This window comes from Schistocerca cancellata, chromosome 1 (assembly GCF_023864275.1).
Source record: "Schistocerca cancellata isolate TAMUIC-IGC-003103 chromosome 1, iqSchCanc2.1, whole genome shotgun sequence".
In the NCBI taxonomy this organism is placed as follows: Eukaryota; Metazoa; Arthropoda; class Insecta; order Orthoptera; family Acrididae; genus Schistocerca; species Schistocerca cancellata.
In genome coordinates, this window is record NC_064626.1 from 1,022,026,679 (window position 1) to 1,022,047,729 (window position 21,051).

The following is a 21,051-nucleotide window of genomic DNA, read 5'->3' on the forward strand; positions in this document are numbered from 1 at the left end:
TTACTGTAAGTAGCAATCGACTGTATGCTTCCCTACGGTGTTGATATTCGTACTTGGAGTTTCCATTGTTTGACACTACTAAAAGAACAAGTTTGAAATAATTTCCTTCTCGCCAAACTAATACACGAAGAACATTACGCAAGATCAGAATATCGTTACAAGTCTTGGTTAAAAGTTTTTTTTTTTTTTTCTCAGAGTGATACCAATACACACAACAGTATTTCGGTCTTAGCTCTCGCCCGTTTCCGTTGCGTAATAACCTGCATCCAAACTTCAGCATCCCACCAACCAAATGGGAGATAGTTGAGGGTACCATAAATTACGAAATGAGACAGCGTTCGTCGGGACAAGAAAAACAAGACTTACTTAGGAAATATTCTTCGAAAATGGCTTTCATTTCAGTGACAGCTGCGTAGTGCTATTGGTTTTCTGAACCGGTTGTTGCCTTTAAAGACCTTTTCATAGCTCTGTAACTTAGTTAAAGTGTAACAGGTCTCATTTGTATGGCTGCTTCTAGATTAAAATGCTAAAGTATAGCCAGTTCGCAGGATAATCTGAATTAAATAATCAATTTCAATTCAGTAACAGTAACTATCTATCAAAGAAATAGTAACTGTTATCGTCCTTGCAGAAATAATCTCTATGGTTTCTAGCTTTATGACGCTGACTGAATATGTTAAGAACGCATCACACCTCATTTGAAGCACCACTTAAAATCACTATAAAGTTTATTTCATTCAATGCTCACATGCATTTTTAGTGGCTACACCAATTTCGATTGATTAGTTGCTTCAGCAGGCTATAAATGCATTAAAGCATGCTGGGAGTCAACATTTCTGCTATGATCTTCTAGTCGGGGTCTCAATGAAGTGCTGACTCCAGCATGGTTTGAAATAGGTTTCACTCTGAAGCTGGCCGCTGTGGCCAAGCGGTCCTATGCGCTTCAGTCCGGAACCGCGCTGCTGCTACGGTCGCAGGTTCGAATCCTACCTCGGGCATGGATGTGTTTGATGTCCTTAGGTTAGCTAGGTTTAAGTAGTTCTAAGTCTAGGGGACTGATGACCTCAGATGTTAAGTCCCATAGTGCTTAGAGCCATTTGAATGGCTCTAAGCACTATGGGACTTTACTTCTGAGGTCATCAGTCCCCTAGACTTAGAACTACTTAAACCTAGCTAACCTAAGGACATCACACACATCCATGCACGAGGCAGGATTCGAACCTGCGACCGTAGCAGCAGCGCGGTTCCAGACTGTAGCGCCTTTAACCGCTTGGCCACACCGGCCGGCCGACCGTAGCGGTCTCACGGTTCCAGACTGTAGCGCCTAGAACTGCTCGGCCACTCCGGCCGGCTTTGAATTTCAAGAAGAAGATATTTATGGGCTATCGATAATTGCTAATCTTTTACACCTCTTATAGCCTAGTGATACACAGTATGAACAAGAACCAAGACGGAACAATTAGATTGGAAGGCCAAGAACGAAGTGCTCCGATAAAAAAGGGTGTAGACAGGGTTGCAATCTTTCACCTCTAGTGTTCAGTCTACGCACCGAAGGAGCAATTATGGAAATAAAAGAAACGTGCAAGAGTGGGATTAAAACTCCGAAAGAACATCAATGACCGGTTCGCCGCTGACATCGCCATTCCAATCGAGTGGGAGAAGGATTACAAGATTTGGTGAATGGAATAAACAGTGTAATAAGTACAGAACATGAGTTCAGAGTAAAGCGAAGAAACACGATAGTAATGAGAAGCAGCAAAAATGAGAACAGTGAGAAATTTAATACAGCAATTGGTGATCTGCAAGTAGACGAACTTAAGGAATACTTTTACCTTAGGAGTAAAATAACGGATAACGGGCGATGTTAGGTCATAAAAAGGAGACTAGCACAGGCAAAGAGGGCATTCACGGCCAAAAGAAGTTTACCAGTGTCAGACACAGGTCTTAATTTGAGGAAGGAATTTCCGAGAACGTACATTTGGAGCAGTGAATTGTATGGTAGTCAGTCATGGAATGTGGGAAAACCGATACAAAAGAGAATAGAGGTGTTTGAACTGTGATGCTACAGATGCATAAGGTGAACTGTTAAGGTAAGGAATGAGGAATTTCTTCTCAGAATCGGCGAAGATTGAAACATGGAAAACGTGACCATTGGCTAAGACACTCTTCATGATGTGCTCTCAGGTAATAAAACGGCAAATACGGAGACAGTACTTTCAATATCACAGGGGTTTATCAACTGCGTATGTCGTATACAGTCTACAGAAGTTATACAATAACTCTCTATATGTCCATGTTTTTAGCGATTATTGGGGGACTCCGCTGCTCGATAGAACACCTTTCAGCCGTCATTTTTCAACCTTATTCCATTCGGCAACCAGTTTCAGCGTTTTACTAAACAATCTTCAGGCCCCTGACAGACGTGTCGGAATAATCTACCTCGCTTGTGATCAGAACAGGGGGCAGCAATATTGGTATTACTAGATATTTGTTACTGTGACCACCTCAAACATCACCTGCAGAGGTAGATTATTCCTACACGTGTCAGGGGCCTGAAGATGGCGTAGCAAAACGCTGAAACTGGTTGCTGAGTGGAATAAAGCTGAAAATTGACGGCTGAAAGGTGTTATTTTGACATCCTTTATACATTGGCGCCACATAATGCTGTACCGCAGATCGGCGGCGCTGGTGGGTGTGATCAGTAGGCCGACAGGTCCCTGTGCAACAGGATGCAGCCAGTGAATCAGGTCACTTTGCTGGGGACCCGGTTGCCGGACCAGCTGCCATATTTGGGACGATTAAATTGTTTTCCTTCGTGGACGCCAAATTACAGACTGCGGACGGGCGCACAGTAGTAACCCAGGGCACTTAATAGGCGGCAGGTGCCACCTTGACCCATTGGGTGCTTGCAGACCTCGCGCGCTCACGCTCTTTTCCCATGCGCGAGGTCAAGCGGACACCTTTGCCTTCAACGGGCCTTTACCAGCGCAATAACCTGGATGCCACGGGCTCCATGCACACTGGTGGTCCGACTCTAGAGAAACAATGGGCAGGTTTAAACTTAACAGCCGGCCAGAGTGGCCGAGCGGTTCTAGGCGCTACAGTCTGGAACCGCGTGACCGCTACGGTCGCAGGTTCGAATCCTGCCTCGGGCATGGATGTGTGTGATGTCCTTAGGTTAGTTAGGTTTAAGTAGTTCTAAGTTCTAGGGGACTGATGACCTCAGCAGTTAAGTCCCATAGTGCTCAGAGCCACCTGAACCATTTTTTTTAAAAACTTAACATCGGTAGCAGGTCAAAAGGAACTAACCAATAAAGGAGGGGAGACTAGGGTTCAACGTTTCGCCAGCAAAATCTTATAGTAGCCAGAAGTGGAAATCAGTCGCTTCAAACTGGAGGAGGCTTCATGCATGTAGATCCGCAGCATCCATATGATGGTACTATCATGTGGATAAGTTAACCAATAGTCTGCTCTGCACCCAAAGATCTCTCTCCATTTGTTGTCATGTAGAGATGGTCAGTAGGTACGTTGCATACTTCGACTTATTTCCTCCTAATTACGTATCTAAAGCATTGCAAATAATTAGAAATCAAGACCCAAAAAACTACTTACTATCAAAAACAGTCTTGATCACAATTTATTTATTATGGTGACCGGTTTCGACTACTACTGTGGTCATCTTCAGACCAATGAGTAAGAACCTCCTTCTGCTGGAGAATCACTGAGTGATATTTGTAACACATTGATCACTGTCCATTATAATTATCCGGGCTGTTATGCCGTGGTCGGTTGATGAATCCTGTGGTGATTCCCAACGTGAAAGTTTACATTTTAGTAACATTGATCACTGTCACTCCCATAATGTATTCAAAAGTAATTACACAAATAAATGACTGACATAAGCTGTTAGTGAGCATTGATTGAATCAATGGGGAAATTGAAAATTTGTGTTGAACAGGGATTCGAACTCAAATCTTTTGTTTACTAAACTGATGCGGTCAGCCCTGCGCCACACGGACACAGTGATCATCGCAACTGTACGCATTACCGTTTCGAGACACCCGCCAGACTGAGATTCTCAAATTGTCCACACACTATTGGCGTAGTGTACTTGGCCCATTATCCCCAAAACTCACGACATTTCGCTGATCTCCGTGAGAATTTTAGCGTGTTGTGCGTCTTCACTGAAGTGATTAATTAGTCTTCTTCATCTCTATTATATATATATATATATGGGGAGAACGGACTCCACACACATAAATAAAAGAGTATTTAGTCTGTAAAATCGTGCACTAAGAATATTGTACAAAGTCTACAAACTAACATCTGGCCTCTGTTAGGGCCAGGAAAATTAAAATCCCTATGTACGGGGACTATTCGGAAAGTAAGTAACGATTGGTCGTGAAGTGAATGCTACAATGAAAATCAAAAGTGTTTTATATTCGATAGTTAGCTACGCATTCCAGCTACTGGTCTGCATAGTCGTTGCTCCGACTAAGACATCTTTGGTAACGTGTTACCAACTTTCCATTACCCTGTCATAGAAGGCAGCCGCCTGTGCTTTCCGGCCTTCCCTACGCTCATCAGTTCGTTGTGTGTGCCAAAAAGTTGTCTTCAAGTCCAGTGGTTCATTTGAGCAGAAAATCAGAGGGAGCCAATTCCCAGCTTCAAGATGGGTGATCAAAAACTTCTCATCAAAAATATCAGAGGAACGCCCTCCCTGCTCCTACAGTGTACTGCCGAGATCTGTTCAAAATGTTCAAATGTGTTTGAAATCTTATGGGACTTAACTGCTAAGGTCATCAGTCCCTAAGCTTACACACTACTTAACCTAAATTATCCTAAGGACAAACACACACATCCATGCCCGAGGGAGGACTCGAACCTCCACCGGGACCAGCCGCTCAGCCCATGACTGCGGCGCCCCTGACCGCTCGGCTAATCCCGCGCGGCCGAAATCTGTCATGAAGAAGGAAATCCATGACAGTTACTTTACGTGGAGCTGCAAGAAATGAGGAGAAAGCCTGTACATGGCGGGAGACACAATTTACTAGGAGCCTTTTACGTGCTCACTGTGTGCTCAGAACTGAGAAGAGCGAATATTAGAGAAAACTGCCCGAAACATGTGTGCAAAGCTTCATCGGTTTTTCACTGTGGATTCCGTTTCGCGACCAGTCATTTCTTACTTTCCGAATAACCCTCATATGCAATGCAATGGAATATCAAAATGGTTCAAATGGCTCTGAGCACTATGGGACTTAACATCTGAGGTCATCAGTCCCCTAGACTTAGAACTACTTAAATCTAACTAACCAAAGGACATCACTCACATCCATGCCCGAGGCAGGATTCGAATCTGCGACCGTAGCAGTCGCGCGGTTCCAGACTGAACCGCCTAGAACCGCCCGGCCACAACAGCCGGCCAATGAAATATCCCATGATCCAGTCCTCCTGCAGTTTGTCAGCATACTTGGAGTCATGAATGGAAATTACACGTAACTCAACTCTAATACCTGGATTACAGAGGACTTGACTTTGCCCGTATATAGACTGTTGATAGAAGACTGTGTAAAATTACATAAACGGTTTTTTTTAAGTATTAGATAAGAACAGCAGCTGTGTTTTACTTGAGGAATAGCAACGGATTTTTTAAAAAAAAGTAGCTATGATTTTGTTACTAAAATGTGGACTTTCACGGCCGGAAATGTCATGTCCATTACAATTATTCGGGCTGTTATGCCGTGGTCGGTTGATGTATTCTGTGTTAATTCCGAGCGTTTCGTCCCCGTCTGCGGAGGACATCTTCAAGGCGGTCCGTAGTTCGATGGAAGGTCCAACACACTCACTGGCTCGCTACTGACTGCCGCTAAATTCCGTGTCCGCGCGCTCCCGCGCCGAGGCGTGACGTCACGTGTTTTGAAAACGTCAGTGCAATTGGCCGCTGTCCGCTGCCGTCGATCGCCGCTGCCATCACCCAGTGGTGGACGGGTGGTACACATCTGTATGTGGGTACCGCTAAGCGAACTGTTTCAAAACGTTTGGAAGAGCACAAGGGCAATTGTAGAAGGGGAGAAACGGAACGAGCATGCTTTCCAGCCAGGTAACCACTACATTCGTTTCGAGGAGACGCAAGTACTAGCGGCCGCATGCGGATATTACGAAAGGCTCTACAGGGAGGCAAGCGAAATCACCAAAGACCCTAATAATTTCAATCGAAAGGAGGAGGGCGTGAAATTAAACGGTATATGGATGCCGGTGTTGAAGAAGATGTGTACCACCCGTCCACCACTGGGTGATGGCAACGGCGATCGACGGCAGCGGATAGCGGCCAGTTGCAATGACGTTTTCAAAACACGTGACGTCACGCCTCGGCGCGGGAGCGCGCAGACACTGAATTTAGCGGCAGTCAGTAGCGAGCCAGTGGGTGTGTTGGACCTTCCATCGAGCTACGGAACCCCTTGAAGATGTCCTCCGCAGACGGGGACGAAGCCGGCCGGAGTTCTAGGCGCTACAGTCTGGAGCCGAGCGACCGCTACGGTCGCAGGTTCGAATCCTGCCTCGGGCATGGATGTGTGTGATGTCCTTTGGTTAGTTAGGTTTAATTAGTTCTAAGTTCTAGGCGACTGATGACCTCAGAAGTTAAGTCGCATAGTGCTCAGAGCCATTTGAACCATTTCTGAACGGGGACGAAACGTTGGGAAATGACACAGAATTTATCAACCGACCACGGGATAACAGCCCGGATAATTATAATGGATACGTTTTTTGTGTCCTCGGAGTATTTCGCGACGGCATACATGAATAAAATATTCTCGGTTTTCAAGCCGAGTCAATTCGAATTCGAAATGACGCGGCTTGAAAACCGAGAACGTTTTATTTAGCTATGTTTTTCTCCTGACGTAAATGTACAACGTAGCTACCAGAGTTACCAATTTGATTAGAGTAGTGGTAGTCACTATTTGTTGTCAGTATACTCTACAGAAGTTTCATAAGTGTTTGCCTCTGCCTGTTCCTGTATAGCTTGAGTTCTTCCACATCCCTGAAAGCTCTCCTTCATGAAGGCTTTTACGTAACACGATTTGTGAATGAATGAATTGCTGAATGAACGAACGAATGAATGTGTGCCGACTCAGAGTTGTCACCTTCGCGAGGCCTTCGCATGCCAGCGCACGCATTCGCCGCGCATCGGCTTGAGCAGCATTGTGGGCAGCCCGACGGTGGCGCCTCCAAAAAGAAACTGCCTACCGTTTGCTCCGGAGTGACAACAAGAGGGTTTCTTCCGCGACAATCTTTCAACCCGCAACGACCACCGACGGTGCCCACAACATATCTTCAGCGACTCACGTTCATTGTCCGCATCGAAGAAGAGACATCCACAGTGCGTAATGTACGTGCTGGCTTTTGGCCATGGATCGGTGCTTACGTCAGACCTACCGACGACCCCGAGGATCGCTAGAGCCACCTGTGGTGACGATATGGCGCTGCTAACGAGAATTAGGTGGCCCGCAGCACTACACCTTCTCCAAGGAGCCTGTGAGGCCCTTGAGATCTGGGCGACGAAATGGCGCATAGGTTTTAATGGCACTTAATCGACCAATGACATCAGTAGATACGAAAATAACGGCAGATGTCAACGTTACTCCTAAGAGAAAGAAAGGGGTTGGCGATACGACTTGCAATTCACATTTCCTGCATGAGACCCCGGGAGTTATGCACTTAATTGGCGATAGTGAGAACTTAAATGTGAATGTAACGAGCCGTGCGGCATTAACAAATTTCAGGTCTAATCACTCCTCGCCCGTGTTGCAAGTGACATTGTAAGAGCTTTACTGCGAGTACGAAGCTGGCGTACCGCAGCTGCAGCGACGGGTGCGCAGCGGGTAGCCGCCCTAGCCGGCGCCTGCAGTTCGTCGCGTCCCGTTGCCAGCTGCCCCGCCCACCGGCATTGGCCAACGCGCATGCGCCACCAAATTTGGCCCCGCGCACGTGAGCGCCGGCCGTCGCGTTTCGTCACCGCCGTCATTGCGGAACCGGCAGGCGGTGACATCGCGACCCAGTCGCCTCCGCCGCCGCCACAGCGGCCACAACGGCACGCCTGGCTGGGCCGCTCGTTACCCGGCATTGTTCGCGAAACTCGAAGACTTGCAACATGAGGCTCTCCATTCAAAGGTGCGTTGCAGAACCGGCCTACCTCAAAAATATTTCGACATTGCTTAAGTCGCAATTTTCCAACCCTCCGCGACTCTCCGGTTTGCAACATATCACGCAACTTTTCTAAAACCATTTGCGTGCTATATTGCTAGAAGATTGCGTAGCGGATCCGTTCTGTTGATAATGTCTCTGGAGAAGAGTCTCGTATTTTCACTGAATGAAGTCCCAATCCACGGCACGTTCTTTTTATTCGGTTAGCAGCTACTTTTCATGAAAGGAACTAAACTCTTAATACTGTCATAGACGTATTTGCAGTTTTTGTGCTTTTGCAGAATCAGTGTGGGAACGACGGCATTATTGTTTAATGTATTTCTCTATGAAACTACTTTAAAAAGTTTAAAATGAGGTTTCTCTGAGAACATCTGTTGTCCAAATCGCACACTGAAGAAATTCTGGTGCTCTCATCTGACTGCTAAAATAAATGAGTAAATCTTTTAAGCATTTGTGTAAGGTAGAATGAAGGCAGCGTGCCAGATACACAATAACTTGGCAAGAACTATTAATCATATTTGTGAAAATTAGCTCCAGTTTGTTTATCAGTTTTTATATAATGTCTTCTACAAGAATTACACTATGCACGACGATGCCAAAGCAGATACTGTGCTCTGTGTGCTTGCAAAACATATGAAAGAGAGAACAGAGATTTAAGTTCTTATGCTGTATTTTTGATATGTCACACAACTTTGTACCACGCGTTGTCGACGTTGTATGGGTTACAAAAAAATGTTCAAATGTGTGTGAAACCTTACGGGACTTAGCTGCTAAGGTCATCAGTCCCTAAGCTTACACACTAGTTAACCTAAATTATCCTAAGGACAAACACACACACCTATGCCCGAGAGAGGACTCGAACCTCCGTCGGGACCAACCGCTCAGTCCATGACTTCAGCGCCTGAGACAGCGCAGCTAATCCCGCGCAGCTGCATGGGTTACAGATGCAGAATATCAGTTCGGGTTACCTTCACACAGGAATATTTGCATTCGTAATAGCAAAACATTTAGCATTTCAGCTATATTAGTCTACTAGAGACGTTAGCCTCATTAAGTTAACACTGATACTAGTTTCATAGTTGTAAACATTGTCTTTATCGTACACCACTTATCATATTTATCATCGCAGTTATGTCATGAAGTCCTTGTCTATTAGTCATTGACCTTTTAGAGGCACTCATGAGCCTTTACTAGTCAGTACTGAAACATTTTCGCTTCAAGCACTACCCTATGAAAACAAACATTTCGAGCTGGAAACAGAATTTGTCTTCGCTAGTATTTGACCGTCAATAACTTGGAAAATGTCAGCGCCTGGCTTAGTTTAGTTACGTTTAAGTAGTTCTAAGTTCTAGGGGACAGATCACCACAGATGTTAAGTCCCATAGTGCTCAGAGCCTTTTTTTTGTCAGTGAACACATGAAACTTCAAGGCCAGAACATAAATTACACCAACAGTTACTAAGACATTCTTAGTATTTCCTGAGGTGGCGATGGAAAGATAGTAACACGTAAAAATATTCGAAAACAGCCAACAGTCTAATATCGATGTGGGATTCATAGTTTCCGGTGTTCTTAATCTGATTGCTGAAAGTTAAAAAAAAATGCCTCTGAGCACTATGGGACTTAACATCAGAGGTCATCAGTCTCCTAGAACTTAGAACTACTTAAACCTAACTAACCTAAGGACATCACACACATCCATGCCCGGGGCAGGATTCGAACCTGCGACCGCAGCGGGCGCGGGGTTCCAGACTGTAGCGCCTAGAACCGCTCGGCCACTTCGGCCGGCGAGCCATGAGCACTTGTTATCTTTACACTTTCTATGCAAAACGTTCACTACGACCCTGAATAACTGTCTGAAATTATGAGTTCAAAATGTAAAACCTACTAGAACAGCGCCAAACATACAAAATTACCCAGAAAAGACAGAAGTTTATAAAAATCCATCATAAACGTTCAATATGTTCTTCATTGCCTGCACGGGCAACATCTAGCCGATAGCAGAATTCATCCCAAACTGAGCGTTAGGTGTCTTCTGTCACTGAAGCTACAGCAGCTGATATCCCTGTTTCTTCAAACTGTTTATACCGCCGTCGAATGTTCCTTGGTGGTGGTGGTTTAGCACGAAATCGAATATGAAACGCCCGCTGAACTGCTATCACTGATTGAGTACGACTAAATTCAGTAACACAATACGTCTTCTGTTGCGCGGACGCCATATTGCACGAGACTGGCTGCACGTTCCAGGTCAGCGCTCATAGCGACATCTAGCAGATTTTTTTTCTGAAACTCTAGATCATGCCGATTACATCTAGCGCTGTTTCAGCTACCCATTGACGTTTGTCTCAATATTATTACAAGTTAAAATCGGGTCATTGTTTTTGTGACACCCTGTATTATACGCAACTGAGGACGACAGGACTACAAAAGTTGAAGAGGTTACTAGATGGAGATGGTTTACGCTGCAAGTATACTTCACTTCTTTCCCAGTCTCGCAGAAGATTATAATACACACTCGGTAATTAGTATTTCAGTGAAAATTTAGGATATATAAACCAGTCATAATACCAAACGAGGATTCCAACTCCCGTCGCTCCGCTATCTTTGTTTCCCTTGATCTCCAGAACGCCTATGACCGTGTGGCATCCTGGGCTCCTCTTCAAACTCCAGACCTATGCTCTCCCCATCAACTTCGTCTGTCTCGTTGCTACCTTCCTATCGCATCGTCCCTCCTATGTGACTATCCACAATTCCAACTCCCATTCTTTCTATCCCTCTGCCGGCGTGCCCCAAGGTTCTGTCCTTTCCTCTCTCCTCCATCTCCTCCATCTCCTGTACACTGCTGATATGCCCAAACCTCCCACACCTGTTCATCTTCTCCAGTTTGCTGATGACACCGCCTTCCTAACCCTTTATCCTACCCTTCAACGGTCCCAGTGTACCCTCCAAACCCACCTTGACTAATCATCCCATGTAGGCTCACCTCGGAATTTGTTCTCCGTAGTTGAGAACGAAACGTCAGGGAGAAGAAGTTCTACAGATCGACCACGGCAACTTAGCCCGGAAGTGTTTACTGAAGAAGCCACCTTGACTAAGGCACCGCTTGGTGCAACCAGTGGTTCCTCCGTATCAATCCCTCCAAGACAATCGACCGGTTACCGACTCGCGTCGACAGCTGTTTACATTTGAGTCGTCCAACGTGCGGAGGGCCTTAGTTCTCCGCCTGCTGCGCAAGAAGAAAATCGATACTAAATATAAATGTCGTGTGACTAGGGGCTCCCGTCGGGTAGACCGTTCGCCGAGTGCAAGTCATTCGATTTGACGCAACTTCGGCGACTTGCGCGTCGATGGGGATGAAATGGGGATGGTTAGGACAACACAACACCCAGCCCCTGAGCGGAGAAAATCTCCGACCCAGCCGGGAATCGAACCCGGGCCCTTAGGAGTGACATTCTGTCGTGCTGCCCACTCAGCTACCGGGGACGGACAATCAGAGAGCTGGTATGTAACCTCCTGAAGGGTGGTCTCCGATTTTTGAGAAGTACGAAAGATTCTGAATATTTCGTCCGCAAGGGGCGGCATTATGAGGACTGCAACTGTTGGTAATTACTAATAATAGAGTTTCAACGACTGTCATTTGTTTATTTTGCCACTACGCGTTTCTATGATTCACACCATCATCTTCAGGTGAAAAATTGTTTATTTACATTGTTAGTGTTGGTGAAGAGCGCAGATGTCTTTTCACAGTAGGAGACCAAGGACAGTGTAGGTTATGTTGCTTGTTTCACTAATGATAAAAATTGTTTCGTTAGAAAAGGCACTTTTGAGGTCAAAAAACGTGAGCTTCACACAGTGAATTATAAGTGCTAAGTGCCTTTCCTAACTAAACTATTTTTAGCGTTAGCAAAAGATGCAGCATAACTTACAGTGCCTTTGCTCTGAAAGTGTGAAAAGACATTCGTACTCCTCACCAACACCAGCTCTGTATAAACAATTCTCCGGCTAAAGATGATGATGTGAACTATCGAAACGCTTAGTGGTAAGATAAACAGTCATTGACGCAAAAGCTGGTTTAGTTCGATGAAATAATTTGACAAGCTGCCATTACTGGCGGCCGTGGACTACCCTGGACAGCCCTGAGACGCGGCGAGGTGCGGCGCCCGGGGCGACGGTGGCGCCGCCGAGGCAGCAGCGGCGGTCCCGTGCGTCCTCCATACCCTGCCTCTCGCTCCGCCGGTATGACGGATAGCCGGGCCTAAGTGCTGCGTCCGGTTATCCACGCTGCGTGCCCGACACCAGCTGCTATTTTTAGGTAATTAATGTAAATTGCTTTTAAAATAGAGTGAAATAAATTTGGGCGTCCCGCATGCGTGCCCCCGGCAGGCCCGTAACGCGGGCCGTCCTCGCGAGGATAAGTGCTCGTGTGGCCACCGAGCCCGCTCCGTGTGCTCTGCCGATGCACGCCTCCCGAACGCCCTCGTCCGATAAACGAAAATATGGCGGCCTCGCAACGGGCAGTAAATAATCAGCGGGTACGACTCGTCCCGGGGAGGCTATTACGAACGCGGTGACGTCATCAAGGTGGTCGTTCGTCCGTTCCCAGGAGTTGGGAACATCTGGCCAGCTCGAGCAGTGGGGCTAGTCTGACACGCGGCTAGATGTTCCATCACCGCCCCGAGCGGCTATCGACACACTTAATAGCTGGCTGCATAGAAAGTCGGATGTGACCTGTCAGCGGCTGGGGTCACGTCACGAAACAAGGTAAAGCCTCCCAGAGATATGTGTTGATATTGAAGGATTGGTCTACCACCCCGTGTAGCTTTCAGCGTTTTCTGCCTCGGTGGTTCCTGTCTTAGTACGGATCTGGAAAGATGGAGGTGACGCGCTAATGTGACATTTGTTAGAAACTCACGGATCCCTGTACCTCCTATTTCCATAGCGTCAGAGTGGAACTTCGAAAGTTCCCTTTCCTTCAAAGGGGCTAGTTTCTTTAATGAAAATACCAATAACAAAAGAACCAGCAGCTACGAAACTGTTTTGAAAATGGATGAATTGTCCTACTTTGGGGGACACGACCTTGTAGAGCAGCCTGAAAGATGATACTTTCAGCATTTGACTGTTACCTTGTTTCAGTTTTGGACCCTATCGAAATTTTGACTCTTTAGTCGTTTTTAACCCTAGGCCATTAAAAGGGATGGGTGGGGTGGGGGAGTCATGTTGCATTGCTACTAACCCATCGTACAGTTTACTATTCGAAATTTTAATTTCCAGTGTTGTGTTATATACGAAAAGAGAACAAAATGTCCTGTTTTATACCCTATTATGATATTTTCACTATTGAAAATGTTATAAAAAAGTAAGTCACAATTTTTGTTATGTACTAGTTGCATATTATTATGACTCTAAGAGAAGTTAACAGACGAAGTGAGAAGGGTGTCTTCTGACTTAGATACTATTATTACAATCTTAGCAAGACCTAGCTCGGTGCTCTGCACAATATGATCTTGCGCAGTGGTGGGTTATAAAATGTCGTCGTCATTGGTTAGCTCGAAGAATAAAATTAGCATACTTTTCTCTCTTGCGGTCGTTGTTGTCTTCATTATATTCTCCATTGTTTGTTTCTTTATCGTTTTCTTCAAGCAAATCACCGATAGTTTTAGTGTCAAAAATCAAATTCAGCACCAGCCATATTGTGTTGATTTCAATAGCAAAAGACGAGATCAACAATGAGAGGGTCAACGTGATACAAACTAACACTATTCTAATTGTGACTGCTTGATATTCCAATCAAAGTGCCACAATGAGATAAATTTTTAGCGATAAAACAAATATTCTTACTTTTAGAAAGCAGGCACACCCTTCTAAACATTGGTAAAATTTGCAAGAGCACCAGCGTCAACAATAAATAATTCAGCTACTGTTACCAGCAATGTTTGCCACGAAGATACTCCAGAGCACTCGTCGCTCATGTGTACAGATTGGTGGGAATCGCTAAGAGATGCCAACTGCAATCGTGAATTTTACAGATGTTTAGTCACTTAACCCTAAAGTGATTCATTTTATTGTATGAATTGCTATAGAATACGAATGAATAACGAAAAGGGCTATACAATCGAAACTGGTGTATTGTCCAAAGGAAAATATAAGCGGAGCTAGATGGTGAATGCGGTACCATTCAGATAATTCGATAATGATTCCGTAAGTCCACCAGTAGAGACTTCAAGTATTAATTTCGGTAAGCTGAGGATCACTGGTCTCATGAAGTCGGAAATGACTACTCTACGACGAATTACGTTACTGTACGGTAAACATTGTTCAATCAAAAATATAATTACCCAGGACAAAAACTTCTGTGCCCGAGAAAGATCGACTACAATAGAAAGAGGTAACACAATAGAATGACTCAGCAGTTGTCGGCGATTTCAGCATTACTTTGCTTAAGTTTTCGTAATCAAACAGTACAGCAATTTTGGTGGTTGCGAAGATTTAAAGGACTACGTTGTTCTACAGGAAGATGAACGCAGCTTAGCACAGCGATATGCGGGCTTAAGTGATCCGTCTGACGTTTTACCAGTTTATCACCGAGTAGAAAGTCAGCTGTAGTCAATTAAATGTGTCCGATTCTGCAAGACGGGCGAGAAAACTAACTTTTTCGTTATTGCAACCACTTTTTTACCGTAGCGTAGTGTGTTTTGACTGCTGACGGGATGTAAACGCAGATGTTTGCAATACTGCCATTAACTCCAGACCCATGTAATTGCATTACTAAAGACGATAGCTGTTGTTACTTACAAGGGAAACTCCTCATCGCATCTCGTCGGATTTAGCAGTAAAATGGCCAGTGGGTAGCCCGTCAAAAACAGAACATAGATCAAGTATGAAAACAGAAAGGTGTCCCGAACTATGTAAAAAGAAGCAAAATAAAAACAGTGAACGGTCCAAGCTCAAGATGTCAACATCGAGTGAATTTGAATAGCCCGGCCGTTGTGGTTGTGTAGTCACGGTGTTGGACACCGAAGGGTAAGTCGGCTTTCGGCCGTGCTCGCATGCGGACCGGCTCCGCGCGGCAGACAGCACACCGCAGTTGTTTATATCCGAGTCGCGGTATTTCGTGTTGTGTAGCGTGCACCTCATGGCGCACTGTTACCGCCGAGCGACACTTACAGTTAACATTCCAAGCCGATCATGCACGACCACTCGCTTGTGAAACTAAACTATTCATTCGCGAAGAGCTACGTCTGAATCCCCAGGAAGTGATAGGTATTCACTTCCCTATCACCGGCAGTATCGTCTACAGTAAAATGACGACGGAGGAAGCTTGTGCTGAGGTAGTCCGACAACGCACACACGGACTCGAGTTGAAGCATTCTGACGGGCATACTGGAAAGGTAGCGGTAGATCACGCTTGTTTTTGTCTCTGAACCATTCAGGTCTTTGAGCTCCCTTTCGAAGCGCCACAAGACGTGGTCGTCGAAGCTTTCCGACCCTATGGCAATATTATGGTTCAAATAGTTCAAATGGCTCTGAGCACTATGGGACTTAACTTCTGTGGTCTTCAGTCCCCTAGAACTTAGAACTACTTAAACCTAACTAACCTAAGGACATCACACACATCCATGCCCGAGGCAGGATTCGAACCTGCGACCGTAGCAGTCCCGCGGTTCCGGACTGCGCGCCTAGAGGCAATATTATGGGGCACATCGCGGAAAAATGGCAGACGTTCACGACATACCACGTATTGAATGGTACCCGCCGAATCAAAATCGAACTCTCCAAACATGTACCAACCTTTCTGAAGGACATCATCTTTACGCCAGTGACTGTTATAAGTTTTTATTACACACTATTGCATTATCAATTGCTGATATTACGGCTTTAAGCCATGTCAACGTAATGTAAGCTGACACATTTGTATGTCGTTGTCAATTCTGTTATATACATTCGTGTCGTTGTTACACAGTGCGAGCACACGTATTCAAACATCGTAAAACAACATAATCTATAACTGCACATGTTCGTTAACCCATCATTTGTCACGCATGCATTAGACCCCCCCCCATGTGTGACCGCCGTTTAGTGAAAACAAAAATTACGATCTTATCCAATACCGGACAATATTTGCGACTGGATACAAGACTTCCTTAGAAACATAACTCAGGAAGTCTCTCTTAACAGAACAAAATCGACAGAGGCGGAGGTAACTTCCGCAGTACGCCAAGGAAGTGCGATAGGACTGTTACTTTTACAATCTATACAAATGGTCTAGTAGGAAGCGTGAGAAGCACTTTAAGACTGTCTGCAAATGACACGGTTGTAAAAAGGTGACAATGCCAGGAAACAGTACTATCCAGAGCGAAGTTAAGTGGAATGACCGTATGAAACAAATAGTAGGAAAAGCAGACACCACACTGAAATTCATAGGGAGAATCTTAAGGTACTGTAGCTGAGCCACAAATGAAGTGTGTTACAACGCGCTTGTTTGACTGAGTCTTGAGTATTGGTCACCAATCTGAGACCCTTATCACGTAGGACTTATAGAAGAGGTAGAGAAGATCCAACGAAGAGCGGCACGTTTCGTCACGGGATCGTTTAAGTCTGCGCGAGAGCGGTACGTAGATGCTCAGCAAACTCCAATAGCAGACGCTGCAAGAGAGGCGTTGTACATCACGGAGAGGTTTACTATTGAAATTTCAAGTCAGACGAAATATTACTTCCAGCCACATGTATCTCACGGAATGACTAAGACGAGAAAATTCGAGAAGAGTTAATGCAGAGGCTTTCCAACGATCATTCTTCCTACGCCCCATCCGCTTGTGGAACAGGGAATGGTGGAACAGCCAGTGGTAGCAGAAGTACCCTCCACCAAACACCGTTACGTAGCTTGCGGAATATGGCATAGATTAATAATAAAAGGAGGGTCAGCACTGGTCGTTGAAGTAGAAATCTTTATTTCTGTTGCAAATCGATTTCACTCACTGCGTGACCACCATCAGTCTTATTATTAGAGTGCTGTGGATTCATAAATACAAGCAGTAAAATTATATTTAAACATATCACTGAAGAGTATTTATCAGGCCGAAGGTACTAATGCAGCCCTCGGTCTGACATGTACACTTCACTGATATGTGGAGATATTTAATTTTAGAGTTTGCTTTTAAGAATTCAAAGATCTTTAATGCTATCGCAGAGATGGTCACTTAGCGAGTGAAATCGATTTTCAATAGAAATAAATATTTCCACATCAACGAATAATGCTGACCCTTCTTTCATTACTACTACTAGTGTGGTGGTCGTGGTGCACGCAGCGTCTGATCTACATCTACATCATACTCCACATGCCACCTAATGGTGTGTGGCGGAGGGCACTTTCCGTACCACTATCTGATCCCTACAACCCTGTTCCACTCGCAAATAGTGCACAGGAATAATGAAATGGAAATGCCGTGTGGCTACGGCCTCCCGTAGGGTAGACCGATCGCTTGGTGCAAGTCTTTCCAGATGACTCCACTTCGGCGACTTGCGTGTCGATGTGGATGAAATGATGGTGATAAGGACAACACAACACCCAGTCCCTGAGCGGAGAAAATCTCCGACCCAGCCGGGAATCGAACCCGGGCCGTTAGGTATGACAGTCCGTCGCGCTGACCACTCAGCCATCAGGGGGGGACCTAGGAAGAATGTTTGTCGGTAAGCCTCGCTATTGGCTCTAATCTCTCGGATTTTCTCCTCGTTGTCAACACGCGAGATGTATGTGGGGGGAAGTAATACGTTGTCCTGTCCCGAAATTTCAATGGTAAATCTCTCCGTGGTGCACAGCGGCTATCTAGTAACGTGTGCCAGTGGAGTTTGTTTAGCATCTGCTTAACGCTCTCTCGCGTTCCCAGATGCACTTCTGTCACATCCGAATGGTCCGCAAATGTGATTATTACACTATCCTACCAGAGATGCAAATGGGAACTCTCAATGAGGCCGCTTACAAACTGTCAGGATTTAATAACGCTATCTGCTCGTTTTTCACAGTGCTCACTCATTTGACACTGTTGAAGCCCCTAATATACCCTGGTAAGAAGTCTGGTAACATTAAACATGAACAACGCTAACGCGCTGAGACTACCATTCTACCCGCAACAGAGAATTACTACTACCTGGGTAATCCCAAAAGTAAGGTCTTCTATTTTTTTTATAAGTACATAGCTCTTTTTATTGCTGCAGTGGTTTACATCAATTTACAGCTTGAACATTTAGCTATTTTTCGACTTAATCACCATTTCTGTCGATGCATTTTTGTAGACGCTGTGGCAGTTTTTGTATGCCCATGTCATACCAGCTCACCGCCAATCTGTTCACAAATTTATGAACCTCTTCTTTCACCTCGTCGTCGGAGCTGAATCGCTTTCTGGCCAAATGTTCCTTTAACCTAGGGAACAGGTGATAGTCACTGGGCGCCAAGTCAGGACTATAGCTGGGTGGGTGTTCCAATGAAACTGTTGCAGGAGGGCAACGGTTTGCCGAGCGATGTGTGGGCGAGCGTTGTCATGGAGAATGTGTACGCCCTTGCTCAAGACTCCTCTTCTCAGGTTCTGAATTGCCAGTTTGAGTTGTTTCAGAGACTCACTGTACCTGTCAGCGTTAACTGTTGTCGCAGCGATTCAGCTGCGACGACGAGGTGCAAGAAGAGGTTCATAAATTTCTGAACAGCATGGCGGCGAGATGGTATGACATGGGCATACAAAAACTGCCACAGCGTCTACAAAAATGCATCGACAGAAATGGTGATTATGGCGAAAAATGAAACTTCCTGGCAGATTAACTGCGTGCCGGACCGAGACTCGAACTCGGGACATTTGCCTTTCGCGGGCAAGTGCTCTACCAACTGAGCTACCCGAGCCCGACTCACGCCCCGTCCTCACAGCTTTTCATATCAGCGCACTCTCCGCTTCAGAGTAAAAATCTCATTCTGGAAACATTCCCCAGGCTGTGGCTAAGCCATGTCTCCACAATATCCTTTCTTTCAGGAGTGATAGTTCTGCAAGGTTCGCAGGAGAGCTTCTGTAAAGTTTGGAAGGTAGGAGACGAGATACTGGCAGAAGTAAAGCTGTGAGGACCGGGCGTGAGTCATGCTCGGGTAGCTCAGTTGGTAGAGCACTTGCCCGTGAAAGGCAAAGGTCCCGAGTTCGAGTCTCGGTCCGGCACACAGTTTTAATCTGTCAGGAAGTTTCATATCAGCGCACACTCCGCTGCAGAGTGAAAACCTCATTCTGGATGTCGAAAAATAGCTAAATGTTCAAGCTGTAAACTGATGTAAACCATTGTAGAAATAAACAGGTCTATGTACTTATGAAAAATTTAGAGACCTTACTTCTGGGATTACCCTCGTATATGGTGTTTACGTGTACTAAGCCACATTGACATCCCACCACGATTTCTGGATGGTTCACTTCTTCTGTCAGTGTGGCGTTAACCCACCCCCAAGTTCCTGAGCAAATTTCCAATCAGATATCCAGACTCCTTCACGCTGAGAAATAGGCAACTGGGATAAAAGATAGGTGTGGCGGAGGCGGGTCGGAGAGGAGGAGTGTGTGGTTAGCGAGAGAAATGTGGTCGCGGACGCCTTCCGTGCCTGCGAGCAATCGAGTCTGGCCGGCCGCGGGCGCGCGCGCAGGGTCACGCGCGGATGGACAGCGTCCTCCATCATGCAGCACGGCGAGGCTGGGCCCGCTCGCTTATCGGGACGCCTAATGAAACACCGTAGAAAGTCGACAGCGCGGCCGCCAACAATAACGTCATTAAACGCAACCCGATAGGAAAAGCGCCTCGCCTAAACGCTGTTAAAAGCTAAAATATGTCATGTTGCATCGGCGATAGCATTAAGAATGTCGTACGGAGGGCTGCTTCCGACGTCTTCCAAAAGTGTTCCATTACGGCGTTTTTAGAGGTTCCTGGGAGAAAGAGACGGGTCGGCGAGGCCGCGGCCGCTTTCTAAGTTGCCTTTTCCTGCTTTCGGGAACTCTCAGGATCGCGTTGCTGCTCCCTTGTATGCGTGTTTTCTCTGCTGTATTTTTAGCTGAGAGCCATGTCCAGATTGTCTCAACACTTCAGCAGCCGGGACCACCGATTAAGCTCGCAGCATTATCGGAGAAATAACTTCTTCTTTCTTGCCTCTGCAGCTCATGATGAGCCTTGGCCTCTTCTACAACTTCCTTCCATCTCTCTCGGTCCTTTGCCAATACTCTCCAGTTTCTATAGCCAATCTTCCTAAAATCTTCGATTACTCCATCTTCCCATCTGGCTCTTGGTCGACCACGTCCTCTCTGCCCTCCTGGCTTTCCTTGTAATATTCTTTTTGGTACTTCTGTATCATGCATGCGAGCCACATGTCCCGCCAACCTCAGTCTGGATGATTTCACTCTCCTTCTGATGGGTTGGTCTTTGTGTATGGTATACAACTCATGGTTGTATCTCCTCCTCCATCTTCCTCTTTCACAGATCGGAAAATGACTGGAGATGGAAATTAGCTATCCCACACCTTTATGCTAACGAGAAAACAAGTCAGATATAACGTAGATGAATTCGTTAAATAGCCTACATTCTCTCCATAGGACGCTGTTTATGATGACGCGAAGTATGCTAGGACACCACTAGGATTGTCTGGCGCCAGTAATGTTATTCGTTTGCAAACACCCAAGAGACACGTGCAGCTTAAGGTACGTTGCGGACGCAAGTAACTTTGGTGGACAACGGAGTAACACAGACCGATGGACACAAATATGTCAAAACAACGCTACCCCAGAACAATTGAAGATGCCCTGCACCTCGACCAGGCCACCAGGTTTCTCAAGAGCATCATAAG

General features: G+C 45.8%; 1 protein-coding gene and 1 non-coding gene across 3 annotated transcripts in view; one reads left to right on the forward strand and one right to left on the reverse strand.

Moving 5' to 3' along the window:
- The window catches only part of LOC126089452 (ras-related and estrogen-regulated growth inhibitor-like), a 579,634-nt gene that overhangs the window by 334,401 nt on the left and 224,182 nt on the right, over nucleotides 1–21,051 (reverse strand). The gene's annotated exons all lie outside the window — the stretch shown is intronic.
- On the forward strand, nucleotides 19,320–19,394 carry Trnas-uga (transfer RNA serine (anticodon UGA)). The gene has a single exon. It is a non-coding gene; the product is annotated as a tRNA-Ser (tRNA).